We start from the raw sequence: 17,068 nt of genomic DNA on the forward strand, positions 1-17,068 counted from the left end.
ACTTCATGTGGTGCTAAATAAGGCAAGGTAATTAATGCACAGTTAATTAAGATATAGTTATTTAACGCACTCGTACCAACGACCCAACATGGAGATATAGTTGAACCGGCCTCTCCAAGTTGAATTCCAATTGACACAGAGAAGGTCAGGATTCGAAGCCGCGACCATTGGTGTTAATTAAGGCACAGTTATTTAGGATGGAGTAAAGTGAGGCACTCGAACTCACGGCCTTTGGCGGGAGTCCAACCCGCTTGGAGACATGGACAAACCGGCCATATCTCTAAGCAGGGTTTGTGTACGCGCTAGTTGGTATTCCATTGCAAACATCACTTACGGCGCGCACGTAGACAGAGGGACCACAAGAACGACGAAGACAAGCGCTGGTACTTCCAACTGATCTTTAATTTGAGTAACCCGCATATATACCGAGACACCAAGACAAAAGCGCCCCCCCCCCAAAAAAAAGCACGAAACCGGCATGAGTATTCAAACAAATTCAAAGGAACCCTGACCGCCTCCTAAAGATAAACGAGCGCTCATATGCGACCTCAGAAAAGCAAGTTCTTTATCTGTTAATGCAATTGACGGCTTACTAACTGAGTCACCTTCAGCGATCGCTGCTGCTTCAGTGATAAATCTAGTGTTTTCATCAGAATGCCTAGCTAAGATACTGTTTTTAAAAAAAAAAAACAGCGGAAGACAGCCGCATTGTGCGGAATGGACGCCTAGAAACCCTTCCCGTCCTTTGCGCACTTTATTGCTATGTTCTTGCAATCTAACATTTAGACATCTACCTGTCTGTCCTGTGTATGACCAACCGCATTTCAGGGGTATCTTGTACACAAAACTTTTCGAACAATCTGTATACATTTTTCTGTGATTGATACTGCAAATTAGTTCTAACGCAAAGCTGTGTAAGTTTTTAGGGGCAAAGAAAACAAGATCGATACCTGATTTTTGTCCTATTTTCTTCAGTTTGTGAGAGAACCCATGAACGTACGATATAACAGCTGTTTTGTTTCTTCGATCATGTACCTGAAGCTCAATGGTGTGAGGATCACTGCTTAACCTACTACGCAACATCTCCGAGACTGAGACAAGAAGGTTGCTAGGGTACTTTGCCGCCCTCAACCGAGCAATCTGCGAACTGAAACTAGCTTCTACCAAATGATAGCAGGATTTTCTTAGTGCATTATGCAAGCAGGCATGAACGATACCTCTCTTAACCAGTTTTGAATGGGCGGATGCATAGGATAATAGTGGCTTATTGGCACGCGCCTCATACATCCAGCATACATGTTGCCAGGCAAAAGATAATTTCAAATCTGAAAACCTAAGAGACCCATTCTCTGGAAGCTCATGTGTTAGTGTGAGCGGAGGTAAGCATTCCTCAAACAGCTTCAGCAACCAGAATAATAAAATCATCCACATAACGAAATGCTTTATCGATTTTTGTATTGCCCAGACGTGACATGACGTTCCTGTCTAGGTCAGCCAAAAATAAATCGCTCAACAAGGCAGCGATACCAAGGCGCTATACATATCCCGCTTTTATGGAGGAAAAAACTCCCATTCCATTCGGCGAAGGTTGAGGAAAGGTAAAGTTGAAGCAATATTATAAAATCTGAAACGGACACACCTCATTCATTGTGGAAAGCAACATCACCAAAACTACAAATGGCTTCTTCGATAACAACTGTAATATTTGGGATGTCAACCCCACCGCTGGCAACCAGTTGTAATGTTTCGAGTCGGGCACGAAATAGATGGTAGCTGGCCCATGCCGTCGTCCAACTTATCCACGCTGAAGATGTTGTTGAAGGGAGAGACTTGTTCTCATAGAGAACGATGAATATGGGATTTATTTAGAGTACCTGCATCAGAACGTTAGTTCATCAGTCTAATATGACTGAAAGAGGAATGGGCTCTGAGCAGCCGCACAACAGCTGCTTATAAACACTCTGTCCTCCCTAGATCCCTAGGTGAGGGAAAAACGGCTGTTGAACCTGCTACCGATTTGGAGCGTTCAAAGTCATCGTAGCCTACCTGCCTTATAGGGGGGGGGGGAGGTTACACACACACTTCCGCACAGGTTTCACTGACCGCGCCGAGGTGAGTTGGTTGTCGCAGCACGGTGCTTGACCCCAGCAGGCGCCTCTTCATCCCAGTGTTGACTTCGCACAGTGGAAGCCGCGGCTGTCCATTGTCTGGCGTCTACAAAGACCCGTGAGAAGGCACCGCAAAGTATCTCCTTCCAGGAATTCCCCCTGCTTCAATCGAACTGTAAAGGCGTTCGCGATTCCACTAACAATACTTGGTCCGCCGACCGCGTTTAGTCATAGCGGCGTCGAGGGGTCATTGACGCGGCTCATCGTCGTACCTACAAATCGAGTTACCGCGGCAGGTGGGGAAGGCTTCCATGGTCGCTTCGGGGAAGCTCGGCACGCTCGCAGCTGCGGCTGGTGGGGAACATATTATAGATCGATACCCTTGCAGGCCGTTCGTAACACAATCAAGAGTGCCTGATGCGCAATAGAATAAAACAAGCCTTTAATATCTATGGACATAGCCTTGAATGGAGCGTCAGAATGTTGAGAAAGGTAGTGTATAACGTCGGAAGATCCTTTAACCAGAAACGGATCATAAACATCTGGCCTCTTTAGGTCACACAGGAGCCAGCAGGAGAGGGAGTATTGCTACGTGCCTTTTGACGAAATAATGACGCGCTTGTCTTCGTCATTTTTTTGGTTTCTCTATGTGCGCGCTGTAAGTGATGTTTGCATATCTCTAAGCTGATTACAATTGACATCGTGAAGGTGTCGTGAACGTGGCCAGTCGAACACACTACGTCTGGTGTTAATTAGGGCGAAGTTATTTCAGGCATCGTCAATCAAGAGAGTTAATTAAGGCCCTCAAACCCACCACCTTTGGTGGGAGTCGAAACCACGATTAAACGTGGAGATATGGGCGAACCGGCCATATTTTGAAGTTGGATTCCAATTAATATCATGAAGGTCGGTAGTCGAATTCACTACCTTTGGACTTAATCAAGAAGAAGTTATTTGGACACAGTCAATAAAGATAGAGCTAATTGAGGCACTCGAACGCACGACCTTTGGCGGGAGTTGAACCCACTTGGAGAGATGGGCGAACCGGCCTTATCACTAAGCTGAATTTCAATTGACATCGTGACTGTCTCGTGAAGGTCGCGAATCAAACCCACTACCTCTGGTGTTAGTTAGGGCGGCGCTAATGAAGGCACAGTTAATTAAGACAAAGTTAGTGAAGGCACTCGAACCCACGTCCTTTGGTGGAATCCGAATCCACGACCCAACATGGAGATACGGGCGAACCGGCCATATCTCGAAGTTGGATTCCAGTTGACACCGTAAAGGTTGAGAGCCGAATCCAATACTAGTGGTGTTAATTAAGGCACAGTTAATTATGATATAGTTAAGGCACTCGAACCCACGATCTTTGGTGGGAGAAAACAATAGGAAATAACAACGCATTAGATTTAATATATCAAGTAATGTAATGAATGTCTCGCGAGCGCGCACGTTGTCGCCTTCATCCTATTTAGCCTATGCTAAAGTTGCTGTCAACATTATTAGTTGATGGCACTGTATTCCAAATTTTATGACATTATTCTTGTTTATTTATTTTTACCGCTGGCCGTCACACGTTGTTTTCCTTTATTGTAATCTTGTAATTGTAATCTTGTTATTGTAAGGGATAACTTTCTCTGAAGATGAAAACCTTCCTGATGCTCTTGATAAAATAGGGGAGGCTTTAAAGGAGCCTATTGCGAAAAGCGACATTGAAATTTGTCATCGCGTCCCTGTAAAAAATCCCAATACTGTACCCAATATCGTTGTACAATTCAAAAGCCGTCCCAAGCGAGACGCTGTGCTCCAAAAAGCACGTAAAATGCGCCTATCAACTGAGGACCTGGGTTTTTCACCAAACTCGCCCCTGTTCATCAACGAACACCTTTGCCCAGCACTAAAACGAGTACTTGGCATGGCTATTGAACAAAAGAAAGCAAAAGGGTGGAAATTTGTCTGGACAAGCAATGGTAGGATTCTTGCACGGAAGGATGAATCGTCATCGATTCTGTACCTTCGCAATGCTCAGGACGTGGAAAAAATGGTTTAAGTGTCTTCACTTTTTTATATTTTGAATCTCGCCTGTAAAATGGCTCAGTCTCCGCACGACATAAACACCACATTTAATACATCGAGGAAAATTGGCTTGAGCTCTTTTCATTTGAATATTAGATCAGCGAGGCATAAAGAAGACGAGCTTTCTATTCTTCTAAATGAATTTGCTTTTGACTTCGATGTAATAATGTTGACTGAAACGTGGTATTCATCGGATACAGAGGTTTACAGGCGTGATGGATATAATAGTTTCTTCCTAAATAGGCCTAATAAACAAGGTGGTGGAATTGAAATTCTCATCAAAAATAATCTAGAATGTGAAATAATTCCTGAACTGTCTCTATTGACTGAAGATTTTGAATGCCTATGCTTGAAATCGAGAAAATACATCTACTGTGTGATCTACCGACCGCCAAACGGTCAATTCAATCAATTCATTTCCCACATTGAATTGCTATTCAACTACGTGAATGTAAATAATTTGGAATTAATACTTGCGGGTGATTTCAACATTGATGTGTTAAAATCTTGCCCTGCGCAAGAGACCTTTCTTTTGGCAGTAGAAGCAAATGGTCATGCTATCACTACTAAAACTGCAACACGTGTTACAATGTACACAGAGACTTTGATAGACCTTTTTATCACCAACATTGATGTAAAAAATGTAATGTCAGGCGTTGTATGTAATGGCATAAGCGACCACTTTCCGATATACTTTTTTGTTGAATCTGAAGATAAAAGAATACATGCGCAAACTTCGATGACAGTAACTATCCAGAACATCACCCCTGTAACTTTGGAATCTTTCTACTCGAGTCTTGTGAATGAAAACTGGAATGGTGTATTCCATTGTGACACTGCAGATGAGGCGTATGAAACATTCATATCCATTTTTAAGCGAATTTACTGTGAACAATTTAGAGAAATTATTTTCAAGCCACATCATAATAACCGAAAGCCCTGGATCAGCCGTGAGTGTTTAAAACGAATAAAAAAGAAGGGTAGATTATATAAAAAGTTTGTCAAAACGAAGTCACTTTTAGATTTGAAAATATTTAAGCAATATAGAAATAAGCTGAATTCCTTCATGAGAAATGAAAAGCGGCGCTTCCTGCAGCATCAGTTCCAACAGGAATCCTGTAAGGATAGTGCAGACATGTAGAAAAAACTAAACAAGTTGCTAAACAGAACCCCATTGTCGCCAGTTATCAAAGATCTCATTTTTCAGGGCCGCCGCATACATGGCACAGAGCTTGCCGAAGAATTTAACAAATTTTTTAAAGATGTTGTCAGCAGTTCACAAAACCGTCAATCTCTGAGCAGCACTATTCCTAGGAATAACCGCAGCATTTATTTTGATCCGACAGATGAACGCGAGGTATGTAATATCTTCAACTCGTTGAAAAATAGCAAATCACGCGATATTGATGGCATACAAATTATTCCAGTTAAATATGTGCTGAATGTTATTGCCCCCCTACTGACTTATATATATAATTTGGCGTTATCAACAGGTTGCTTCCCCAAATTAATGCAAATCTCCAAAGTAATTGTACTTTTCAAGGGTGGCGATAAAAACGATATGTCCAACTATCGACCTATTTCTATTCTGCCGATTTTTTCTAAGGGCCTAGAAAGAGTAATTCATAAAAGACTCATGAACTTTTGCAATAAGCTTAACCTCATTAATCCGTCACAACATGGTTTCCGCCCAAACAGGTCCACTGAAACAGCCTTACTAATGCAAAAAGAGATCATCCTCGAGGCACTTGAAAACAGGGAGATATGCATAGGTGTTTTTGTGGATTTCTCGAAGGCTTTTGATCGCCTAAACCATCAAATACTACTCACTAAGCTAGAACGATATGGAATTCGTGGCACTGCAGCTTGTCTGCTAAAGTCCTACCTACAGCATCGATATCAATGTGTAACAATAGATCAGCATGTTTCAACCCTTCAACCAATCACCACTGGAGTTACACAAGGAAGTATCTTAGGACCGCTATTGTTTAATATATACATAAACGACATAACAGATATCAGCAACCTTCCACAATATCTTCTGTATGCAGACGATACGAGTATCTTGTTTAGGGGTAATAACATTCCATTGCTCATTTCAAGCGTAAACAGCGTATTAGAAAAGTTGAAATCATGGAGCGCAGCAAATTCCTTGATAATAAATAGTAAGAAAACAAAAGCGGTACTTTTTCATTACCGGCAGAGCATCGTTACATCAGACATTGGGCTAAAAATAGGCAATTCTATTATAGAGGTAGTAGACACAGTAAAAACACTAGGAATTTTCTTTAACAAGAACATGAGCTGGGACCCTCATATTAGCTCCACTTTAACCAATTTATCAAAGTGCGTCGGAATGCTCGCAAAATTTCGCTCCTATCTACCTGTGTCGATTAAGTTAATAATATACAACACGTTATTCATGTCATATGTTAACTACTGTTTCCTTGTTTGGGGCACTACTACTCAAACTAACCTGCACAAAATACACATGCTGCAAAAGAAAGAAGTACGTTACATAGCAAATGTCGACTACCTCGCACACACCGAAGAATTGTTTAAGCAATTCAAAATCATACCCGTTCATAAGCTATATGAATTTTTCTTAGCCGTAAGGTTTAAAAAATCAATTCTTCACAATGACAACTTCTTGACAGCATTGTCATCCCTCGAAGCAAACTCAACGCCATACTCGTTTCGAAAACACGAACGTTGGACCATTCCCTTTTGCCGTACAGAACATGGTCGACAGATGATGCGTCATGCAGTTCCAAGGTTACTAAATAAATTCATATTTGAACGTTTTTCTCTTGAAACATCTAGTACACAAACACTAAGAAATCATTTTTTGTAAGCCGCTGTATTCCCTTTGCATTAAAGTCTGACACGAATGACATTTGCATCTCTGTTAACACCTATGCATTGTGTATTAATGACCATGTACGACGAGTTTACATCGATTGTTCTGGATTTCACTAATAACGATTTTTCTGTATTGCTCCGCTGTATTCCCTTTGCGTTAAAGTGTGATAGGAAGGACATTTTCATCTGTGAACAGCTCTGCACTGTGTATTAGTGAACACGTACCAAGAGTTTATATCAACTGTTCTGAATTTCTGGTATTATATTCTGTTATGTAGTGTGTGTGGATTTTGTACTTTTTTTAAAACTTTTTGACCTTGCTGTACTCCATGTACACTCTAAAAAATTTAACACCCTTAAGGGTGTAAATGGCTTGTCCCATGGGTGACACCCTTTTTGGGTGTATTGCTACACCCCAAGCAAAGGGTGCACATTAACACCCCACAAAAGAAGGGGTGTTAATATGACGTCACCTCACCTATGGGTGTAAAGCAAACAACACCCTTTCTATATGGGGTGTAACACAGACAACCACCCTTTAAATATGGGTGTAGCATGTGACAACACCCTTCCAAAAGGGTGTTATACCTGCAAGTATTTTAGCGTTCACTACAGCCATGTAGTTAATGGGCAGACTAGCTGTTGTGAATGCTGCCTAGCCTTAGCTATGATACTACCTTGTTCAGTATGAGCCAGAATCTGTGAGGCGTCGTCATATTGCGCTTCTGGTCCGTCATGTGGTAGCATAACGTGCGGCCCTTTCAGGCAAACAATTTAAGGTTTCGCCATTGCAGCAAGGCACACACGCCATGCTTTCGTAATCTTCCTCTGCAGTGATAGTACACTGCCGGCAGGATGCAGAGCGCAATAACAATGCGCGCTGCACTAAGGACACAGGATCTCCCGCACCTTGGTGCACCAGTACTTATAACTCCGTGGAAACAGCACACAGCCAAAAGCATAGTTACATGCATTTCAGAAATGATTAAAAACCTCCACTTTTCTTGGTCAAAAATTTTCGCAACACCAGCTCGACCAGGAGGGAAAGACACCACAGCTCGCTGCTGTAGCTCATATTGAATGCAATAGAGCGCAAGCAATGCATGTATTGGCGACGGTAACAAGTGCAGTACTACAGAAGCATACGTTTGCCTGTCAAGCAGTTTTTTGCCGTTTTAAGCACATATTTTATACCTCTATTCATCAAAGTTGTCATTTATCTCCACGGGATGCTTCTACTAGTACCTTCACATATATGACTTAAAGGTAGCACTCAAAGCCCAAGAACAAAGTGCTTCCACGTCGAATAATCTTTCAGCATTTACGAATAAAACAGCATGTGTAGCTGTGCATGCTGTTCAATATGTAAGCATGCACTATTTTCTGAAATATATGTATGCTCCATTTACTGACAGTGACCTGCTTATACCCAATAACTTAGTGTATTTTTTACCATGTGCTTGCATTGAATATTCTACAGGCATTGTAAGTTAAGCTACCAGAATAACAATCAGCTAGTCTAAGGTTACCTAATTCAACAAAATCATTGTAAAATTTGTGACGAAATGTCAGAAGTATTTATTTCATTCAAGAGAAATGGGTACATAATAATGTTTGCACATTTTAAAAGTAAAAAGGAAGATGAGTAAAACCATACCAATACAAAGACATAAGCACCGAATAATGGCACAGGCTTGCTCAATTAAATTTTAAGCAGCACAGTTTTTTTAAATAACCTCACTACGAACTATCACATGTTTTCATTTGAAAAGCACTGCATCTTATTATAAAGCACAAAAATAACCGGTCACATAAGTAAGAACAAGTCTGAGTGTGTCTTTAACACAAGGATAAAAAGTTGGGCAAGTTGGTACAGTAACCTGATCTTGGATTGTAGCGCGAAGTGACACGGACACAGACTAGAAGCAGACAGGATGAGCGCTAACTCTCAACTAAATTTTTATTGAAACGAAGAATATATATATATATATATATATATATATATATATATATATATATATATATATATATATATATGTGTGTATGTGTGTGTGTGTGTGTGTGTGTGTGTGTGTGTGTGTGTGACTGCAAAAAACCGCAGCACATGTAAATGAATATTGAATACATAGTAGTAACATGAAGACGACAAACAAAAGCTATCAGCCATCAACTGCGTGGAAAATCTGAGTGCAAGTTATTCTCTTATCAAGTATACCTGTAGGCATTGCGACCAATGTGCTCCCAAGATGTATGAGGCATTAGCCATTGCAGAGTTGTAAGGACATGACAATCCTAGGATGATTATGTTCTTGAGGCTTTTTTCCCCACTTTCCATCTTTTGAAACATGTATACTTTAGTCTTGAAAACAAAAATGCTACAACTGGCGTGTGATAAGTTTTGCATCTTATTTCCTAGCAGCTCACTGAAAAGAGCCACGATGACAAGTTTAAATGCTGTTACCTCATCAGACATTCAAATTTCTTAAACACAAACAAAACCAGATAGGCATTAGAGTGAGCATCACTTAAATACATTACACTGGTTTAAAGTTATTGCACCACTTTGGGCCAGGTAAAAACTTTAGAAACATCAAAAATGTTAAGATTCTACGGCTAACCATGAAAACTAAATAAAAAAAATCATTAAGCAGTCTTAAACGGGTACAGGAGCTTTGCAACTGGCCATCTTGGTGATGGACACGCAGATAGATGAGCAGCCATTCCACTGAGACGAGAATGTTGAGGGCTTCGCATGGAAGTCTGTGAGACACTGCAGAGTAGTTCTTGGTCCACATGAAGGAGGTTGCTTGCATACACGTCTGGGCCACCATACTGAATGCAGTGTTACCGGAACCTTTTCCCCCTGCATTGTGGTAAAAAAGCATGGTTACGTTTATACGATATTTAATATGCAAAAAAAGAGGTGAGGCATGCAGACAGGACACGGACAGGAGTAGAGAAGTGAACACAAACGCGAAAAACATGAAAATTTTCATTAAATTGTTTTATTAGATAAAATTTTTATACTGTGTGTCATTCATTATGAGGGTTCATAACCGCAACACATTTATTATATAAGCAGGTAGAATTATCAGCTTGGTCAGTTTGTACAAGCTCGTTTGAGGCAAGAAATCGAGTTTCACAAACACAACCTCAACATTCTTGATTGAAAAAGGAACACCTTAGATGACATGCAGTCCTGTGAGTGGGAATTGCACAGTTCAAGAAAAACAAATTAGAACTCGCAGACCGATTCTGAAAAAGGAATAAGCACCTGCTACTGCAAAAAGCGAATTAATTGGTAGGTTTTAGTAGCACAAGGGCATCTTTGGCCAATGAGCGCCAAGTCTATATTGCAAAAGATAAAGTTAGTGCATCTTTACAAAGCAAATATATACAGATGACTAATGCCTCTCTGCACTAGTTGCTTTGCTCTAGCGTGAAGTCATTTTAATGCATGCACAGGTACGTACACATGCTACACACAAGTGTAACAGCTGCAGAATTAAAATTGGGCAGCAACAAAGTCGCAACCTTTAACCATTGATCACAAGCTGTACTAGTGACTGGAGGTAGTACCAATATCGCCAATGACTAGCTGCACTCTTTCTGCCCGACGTTATGCTGCTCTTGTTGTCAAAGATGAGTTACAGTCGGCATTGAGGGAAAGCTGCCCAAGAGCAGCTCTTATTTTTGTGTTATTTCTAACCAGAGACCAATGAAGTAATATATTTTTAGAAAGAAAATGACACCGAAAATTGAGTACGTAAAACATTTGGTACATTTTCCGGAATTAACTTGGGGGTTAACAGCTAAAGCGGCAATCCAGACACTAGAACATGTTTTGACATGTTTGCTACCAGTGAATGCTGGAAAATATGTTGGCATTCAGTAGTTTTGTCCAACAATGCAAAAGGGATTCTTAATAACTGAGGAAATAAATGGAAAAGTATCATGAAGTATATTTCGTGAATGTAATGCAGAATCACTCAACTTCTGTTGCTATATAATCTCCACTTGATTAACCTGCACTTTCTGAACTAGTTCAGGAGGTACTGCATTTCACTACTCATTCCACCAGTTCAACGTGGTAGCAACTGCACGTTGTGATTTGTTTTACTTAGTGCAGGCTATGTACATGGCGAGTTCACAGCATTCCCTGCACTCGGCCGAAAGGTAGTGCATGTTTACGCAGCAGGTGTGGTGCCGCTTCTGCACGAGCGAGGCGCAGAAATCGGAGTTTCATACAATAATTACTAGAGGGAACTCTGACGTTAGTGTCCACAGGAGATCAAACAAGAACGGCTGTACCAGCATGGAAATTATGGGAAGTACATGGATTTGCCTAAACTTCGTCTGTTTGGCTTCAAACGGCTTTGCGACTTTGTATTCTACTCATTTTCAACAATATACTGTGTAATAAATAAACATTAACATCGTCCGACAACATGATTCAAACACAGGAACTCTAGAACAGAAGTCTGATATTGAAACCATTAAGCAACGGAGGCATGTAACGACAAGCGAGTGCAACGCCCTGATGAATTTATCGCGGGCATACTAGTGCCTTGAGACGCTTGGTGCCCTTCGATTTGACTACCTGGACAAGCTCAATCGTTGCAATTAATAGCAATTGTGCGTGTTGGCGCCGTCTTCTGTACTTCGAAGAGTATAGACTGCGCTGAAATTTACGACAATAAGATTTATACAGCGTATAATATACGAAGCCACAAGAACGTCTGAATTCACAAGCACGAATATCAGACAAATCCATGTGCTTCCCATCATTCCCATGGTGGTACGACTGCAGCGCCAGAGTTCCCTCTAGTAATTACTGTAAGAAACTCTATGGCAGAAATAACCGAAGTGCCTCGCATTTTGTTCTGGAGTAATAAACTAAGTTTTGCTGGTCCCATAAATCTTACTGGTCATTAATTCCAAGTTTTAGTGCAGTCACATGTCTAGTAGGCAATTGTATTTTGCATAAACATTGCAAAGTCAACTGTGATGAAAGTTCACTCTGGTAAATTGTTTATGATCGAGTAGCATAGACTACTGAAGCAATCTCTGGAAGGCAAGTGAAGTAATTTTCTTATTAGCAGCCTTTAAACAGCATTCGAGCATATGACACATGCACGTCAGATATGCAGATAATATTTCCTTGATAAGCAAGAAGCGATGCTTCATGTTCCACGAGGCTACTTCTATCAAAGCAGTATTGGTGCTCTCTAAAAACAATGCCAATGCAGATGATCCAAATATTTTTCAGGGGCAACAGCTATGCCTGAAATCATGCTAGATTAGTTTTTTTAAACACATGCTCAGACCATGTTAGAAGTGCTTCTTAAAATCCTCCTATTTATTAGACTAGTCATATATCTGTACACAAAGGCTACTAATTAGGTCCCATGCTATATCATCTTAACAAAAACTTCACTTAGTAATACACATGCTGTGATAAGATTTGAGACCACATTGAGATGCTGAACAAGGTGAATTCATTATTTTTAAAATGAAGCTCCTGTTCTTCCAAACGAGAAGAACGGATACTGAGGGTCAAAATTTTTCTGAATCACAGCTGGAAGATGCCAGAGAAGGCATGTGGAAACTTATTTGTAATTTTCTATTTAAATGTAGAAATGATAAAAGGAAATGAAAATGGTAAAAAAAGACAGGCATGGGGGGAGAACGAACCTACAGCCTTTGCATTAGGCATGCGATGCACTAACCACTGTGCCACCGAGGCAGCATTCAACCGTCCACAATGGTCCCTCAGATTGTCGACGCTCGAACACGGCCGTAGTACCACAGTGGTTAGTATATCACATGCGTAATGTGAAGGTTATGGGTCCGTTCCCCACCAAGAGGTGGATATCTTTTAATCCACTTTCACTTACCTAGAATTCATCATTTCTATACTTCATATAAAAGCTTAAAACATGTTCCTCTATGCTTTCCTTGGCCTCATTATCTGCTGGCTTCTTCCAGTTCTGTTACTTCCAACACTTATACATATTCTAATCTGGTAAGTAAACAGTTCTGTATGATGCTGGAATGCAATATGAAACATTATTGCAGGGCCGTGTTATGTAGAATGCCTTACATTGCCCAGGCAAGGTGTATTTATGTCAATCTGAAAAAAAAAACAATTCCCACTCTAGGCAGAAATGCTGTGTACTGCTGTGTGCAACAGGGTTTAACGAAAACAACTTGTTCAGAAATAAAGCCACCAAACAAGCAAATATGTAAACTAGATGAAAATTTGTGCAGTTGCATGTTAAAAATTTAGCACAGCAACAGATGTATACATAATGAAGGAAGCGTGAGGATGGTTTATTTTGGACACACGGGGCAATATACTTGAAAGATGCATATGAGCTTACATGTGGAGAAATATTGTTTATGTAGCAGCTAAACTACGAACAGGCCTAGAACACACTGATGCAAGTTGTCGAGCATGTAAATCTTATCATGCCCTTAAGTGAAAGAAACATGGCTGTTTCTCATGATTTGCTACATATGGCTGGCTCACACAACTTAGCTACTTCTATATATGCCTTGTAATTACCAGGTGGTCTGTATGACATGTGCAAGCTTTAAATATGTACAAGTGCCACGTAGCTGGACAGCACCAAGGCAATGTCGTTTGCCATCGTTTTGAGGAAGTGAAACCAATTCTTACATTTCTTCTAATTAGTTAATTAGTTAGTAACGATTACTTAACTGCTCAAATATTATATTCAAAGCAAAAGTGCCAGTGCGAAAATTGTAGAGCATCCTGAAAAATTCCCAATCCAGCTTTCTACTGCTCAATAGGTGCAACAAAGTTTTCTTTCAAGCTAGAAAGAAGCCAGTGAACACATGCAAGAAGTGCAGTGCAACTAACTGCTCGTGCACCTGAACACCATTTGGCTCCTCCTTTCATGCTTGAAAAAAACTTTTTGAAAAGAATATTTTAGAAATTGATTAATTATTATTCACTATGTTTTAGGCAAAATGCATGAAATAGTGTGACTGCCACCGCATTTTCGGCGACATGAATTGACTCCATTTTCATGTCCAAATCCAGCTATACATGGTGCGTGTTTTGAGCTGGTTCTGTAATTTAGGCTGGTTTTGACTAATTGGAGCTTCGCACTTTAATAATGGAGTCAGGTTAAAAAGAAATTGGTACATAAACGGCCACTGACAGTACTACATACTCCTTTAACTTAGTGCAAAGTGCTTGTGAGCCAAGAAGTTGGTAGTTCTAAGCAGTATTTCTCATTTTGACCTGGTGTAATAGCCCACTTACTATGATGCCATGCTGCTCAGTCATGCTGGTCCCAGCTTCAATCTAGGCCATGGCAGCTGCCCTCCAATGAGGGTAAAATGCAATACCGCTTATGCACTTAGATTCAGGTGTACATTAAAGAAGCCAGGTTACCAAAACTTTAGGTTTTGGGATGTAAAAGCCCATAATTTAATTTTAAAATCTAAAAGTGCTTTATTAGGAGCAGGGGCATCATTTTGAGCTTTTACTGCGCTGCCATGGCATCAAGAAGCTCCAAGTAAATAAAAACAATTTCTTAGACAATGTACATATCTTGCAAACATTTACAAACACTTCTCTGCATGCACCTCCGTTGCTGTTATATTTAGATCCGCATGCCAAGGCGGGCTATGATGTTAGAACATGTTTCAAATTTTTTTTACCGCTTTAAAGTTGTTGGTTATATTGCATCTCACTGTGTGTCGAACGCACATTTCAGTGCATCAATTTCTTCAGAAAGTGCACTCCTCTTTATTTATTTGTGCATGCAAAAAGGGGTTGCGAACTGCTTTCTGAAGGTCTGTATAACAAGCAAAAAACAATTCTATGTAGGCTGCACAAAGAGAAAGGATTGGTTAGTAAATATGTTATTTAGTTCTTTAAAAAAGAGGCAGCTGTCAGTATTCTGTTCCAAAGTAAAAATTGCCCCTACCTGGCTCTGCTTCATTTTCCAATGTTGATGGTCCCTTCGGGGGCACTCAACTGATAGGCTGCACTTTGGCGATGTCGGGTGTGCTGTCGCCAGGCCCAAGTCCAAACGCTATAAAAGAAATATCTCATCATTTTGCTATCAGTTTTGTCATCTTGCGTGTTTCACACACGGCCGTCAGTGAAATATTTCGTCACGTGGATACTGAAAGAAATTCAAGCATTTTCTGGCAGCCAAGCTGATGATGATGATGTGTGGTGTTTTATGGCGCAAGGGCCAGGTTTGGCCAAAGAGCGCCATGACAAGTGGTAATGTTGACGATGTATTATGGAAGATGTGACTTGGCTGTAAACTGGCCTAAAAATTGTCGATGTGAAGTGCGTAAAATCTACGTGCTATAACATTATGGCGATGACTAATGACAAATACTATTAACATTAAAATCCATCGTGGAATAATGATGCAAAATAGAAAATATATAGAATGGTAAAATTACTTGGAGCACTGCTGCCTCGCGGGAGCCCTTGAAACACAAGGGCCTAGAGGCATGTGCTATACGAAAGAGCTATCACAGCGGCATCCTCTGAAGAGAAGGTGCCAGCCAAGCTGACTACACAGTAAATGGAGAACATTAAAGAGCAGATGCAGTTGTTACATTAGATTGATCAAGTACAGCAGAAATGGAAAATAAATCAGTGATACTGTGTCTGTTGGCTTTGAATGCAAGAAACGTAAAAACAGGGCCTTGCAGCCACGCCACTTTGAATTTCCCGCGTTTGCTACACCTCACAAGTTTAGCATCGTCCGGTACTCGGGGATAGTAACCGCTTAAAATCAAGATGAACGAGCGTCAGCATAAATGAACAGGATACTTAACCGGGCAATATAGGCGCATAAAACAACTCACGTAGCGAAGCTACTGTCAATTACCCGATGACGCATCTGGGGGCGGTGCAGTTTGGGCGAACAATTCAAAAAGGAATGCGAGTTTCACTTGTTTCACGCCTACTAAGCTAACACATAATTTGAGTTTCTTACTAAACTATACTGGATATTTACGCTCCGAATAAAACGCTGGAACTTTTGTTACCTCACATTGCATACGTATGAGTGAGGAAATTGCTTTTATTGTGTTCTACCCAGACGGCACGCAGCAGCTACCACTCTCATGCAACAAAAGCATGAAAGTGGTACTCGTGACACCGAAAACAAACATATACAGCGCCAACGTTACGCCCCTTAGAGTTGGAACTAAGCACGATCAAGCCATTTAGTTTTCTAGCTTTCATAACGCCATAAACACGACCAAACATCGAGCGAAAAAACTCTGCTCTCGAAAATTATTACCGCTTCCATTTATACACCTATCGCTGCCACAAGCAAACGCCTATGGGCTAGCTATCCACAAGCCGCAGATTAGACTGACAGCAACATATTACGGTAACGTAAAACAATTTCCACGCTGACTTAGCAGCCGCGGTGTGCTTTAAGTGCCAAAGTTCTCGTTTGCCGCTCGAAATTCACACCATGATCACGGGCACTGCATCTTTCACATGATATATTGCACGCTTTGCTCCGGAGCTCAATAGGAGGGCGAAACGCATTTGCACGTACCTGAAATCCGCATGCCGGAAACCCGTCGACGCTTCCGAGAACGGGGCGCACAGCCATACACCCGTACGGCGGCTTGACTTGGACGTGAGGCACTTCTATCAAACATTTCGCATGCGACATGTTTCACACCGATTGCGCGAGCACCAGAAAATGACGCAGGCCGCATTGCGACGCCGAGCAGACGTGCAACCACCGATGAGCTGTGTGCGCGGATTGCAGAGAACAGAACCATAGAAAACGTTAGGCGCGAGAAGATGGCGGCTCTCGTTGCGGAGACGACGAGGACGAAGCAATGACGCGCGAATGAATGTTGCCAACAGCTGGTTCCGCGTTATGCCGGCGGTGGTGGCTTTAGTGGCGTGTGTTGCGGCTGTCTAATTTTTTATTTCTTTTCCCCAAACAGTATAGCTAAGATCAGTTCTTTGTTTTAATTTTTAGTTGTGTCGT

The 17,068-nt window shown here is 41.1% G+C and overlaps 2 protein-coding genes and 1 long non-coding RNA gene across 3 annotated transcripts in view; 1 reads left to right on the plus strand and 2 right to left on the minus strand.

Moving 5' to 3' along the window:
* LOC135919827 (uncharacterized) overlaps positions 1–17,068 on the plus strand; it is a 167,889-nt gene that overhangs the window by 112,943 nt on the left and 37,878 nt on the right. The gene's annotated exons all lie outside the window — the stretch shown is intronic.
* LOC135919833 (connectin-like) overlaps positions 1–17,068 on the minus strand; it is a 78,507-nt gene that overhangs the window by 47,181 nt on the left and 14,258 nt on the right. The window lies entirely within an intron of this gene.
* On the minus strand, positions 9,113–16,867 carry LOC139059738 (uncharacterized). Its single transcript, XR_011514337.1, has 3 exons — positions 16,622–16,867; positions 15,011–15,118; positions 9,113–9,909 (listed from the first exon to the last, which is right to left on the minus strand). It is a non-coding gene; the product is annotated as an uncharacterized lncRNA (long non-coding RNA).

Source organism: Dermacentor albipictus, chromosome 4, assembly GCF_038994185.2.
Source record: "Dermacentor albipictus isolate Rhodes 1998 colony chromosome 4, USDA_Dalb.pri_finalv2, whole genome shotgun sequence".
In the NCBI taxonomy this organism is placed as follows: domain Eukaryota; kingdom Metazoa; phylum Arthropoda; class Arachnida; order Ixodida; family Ixodidae; genus Dermacentor; species Dermacentor albipictus.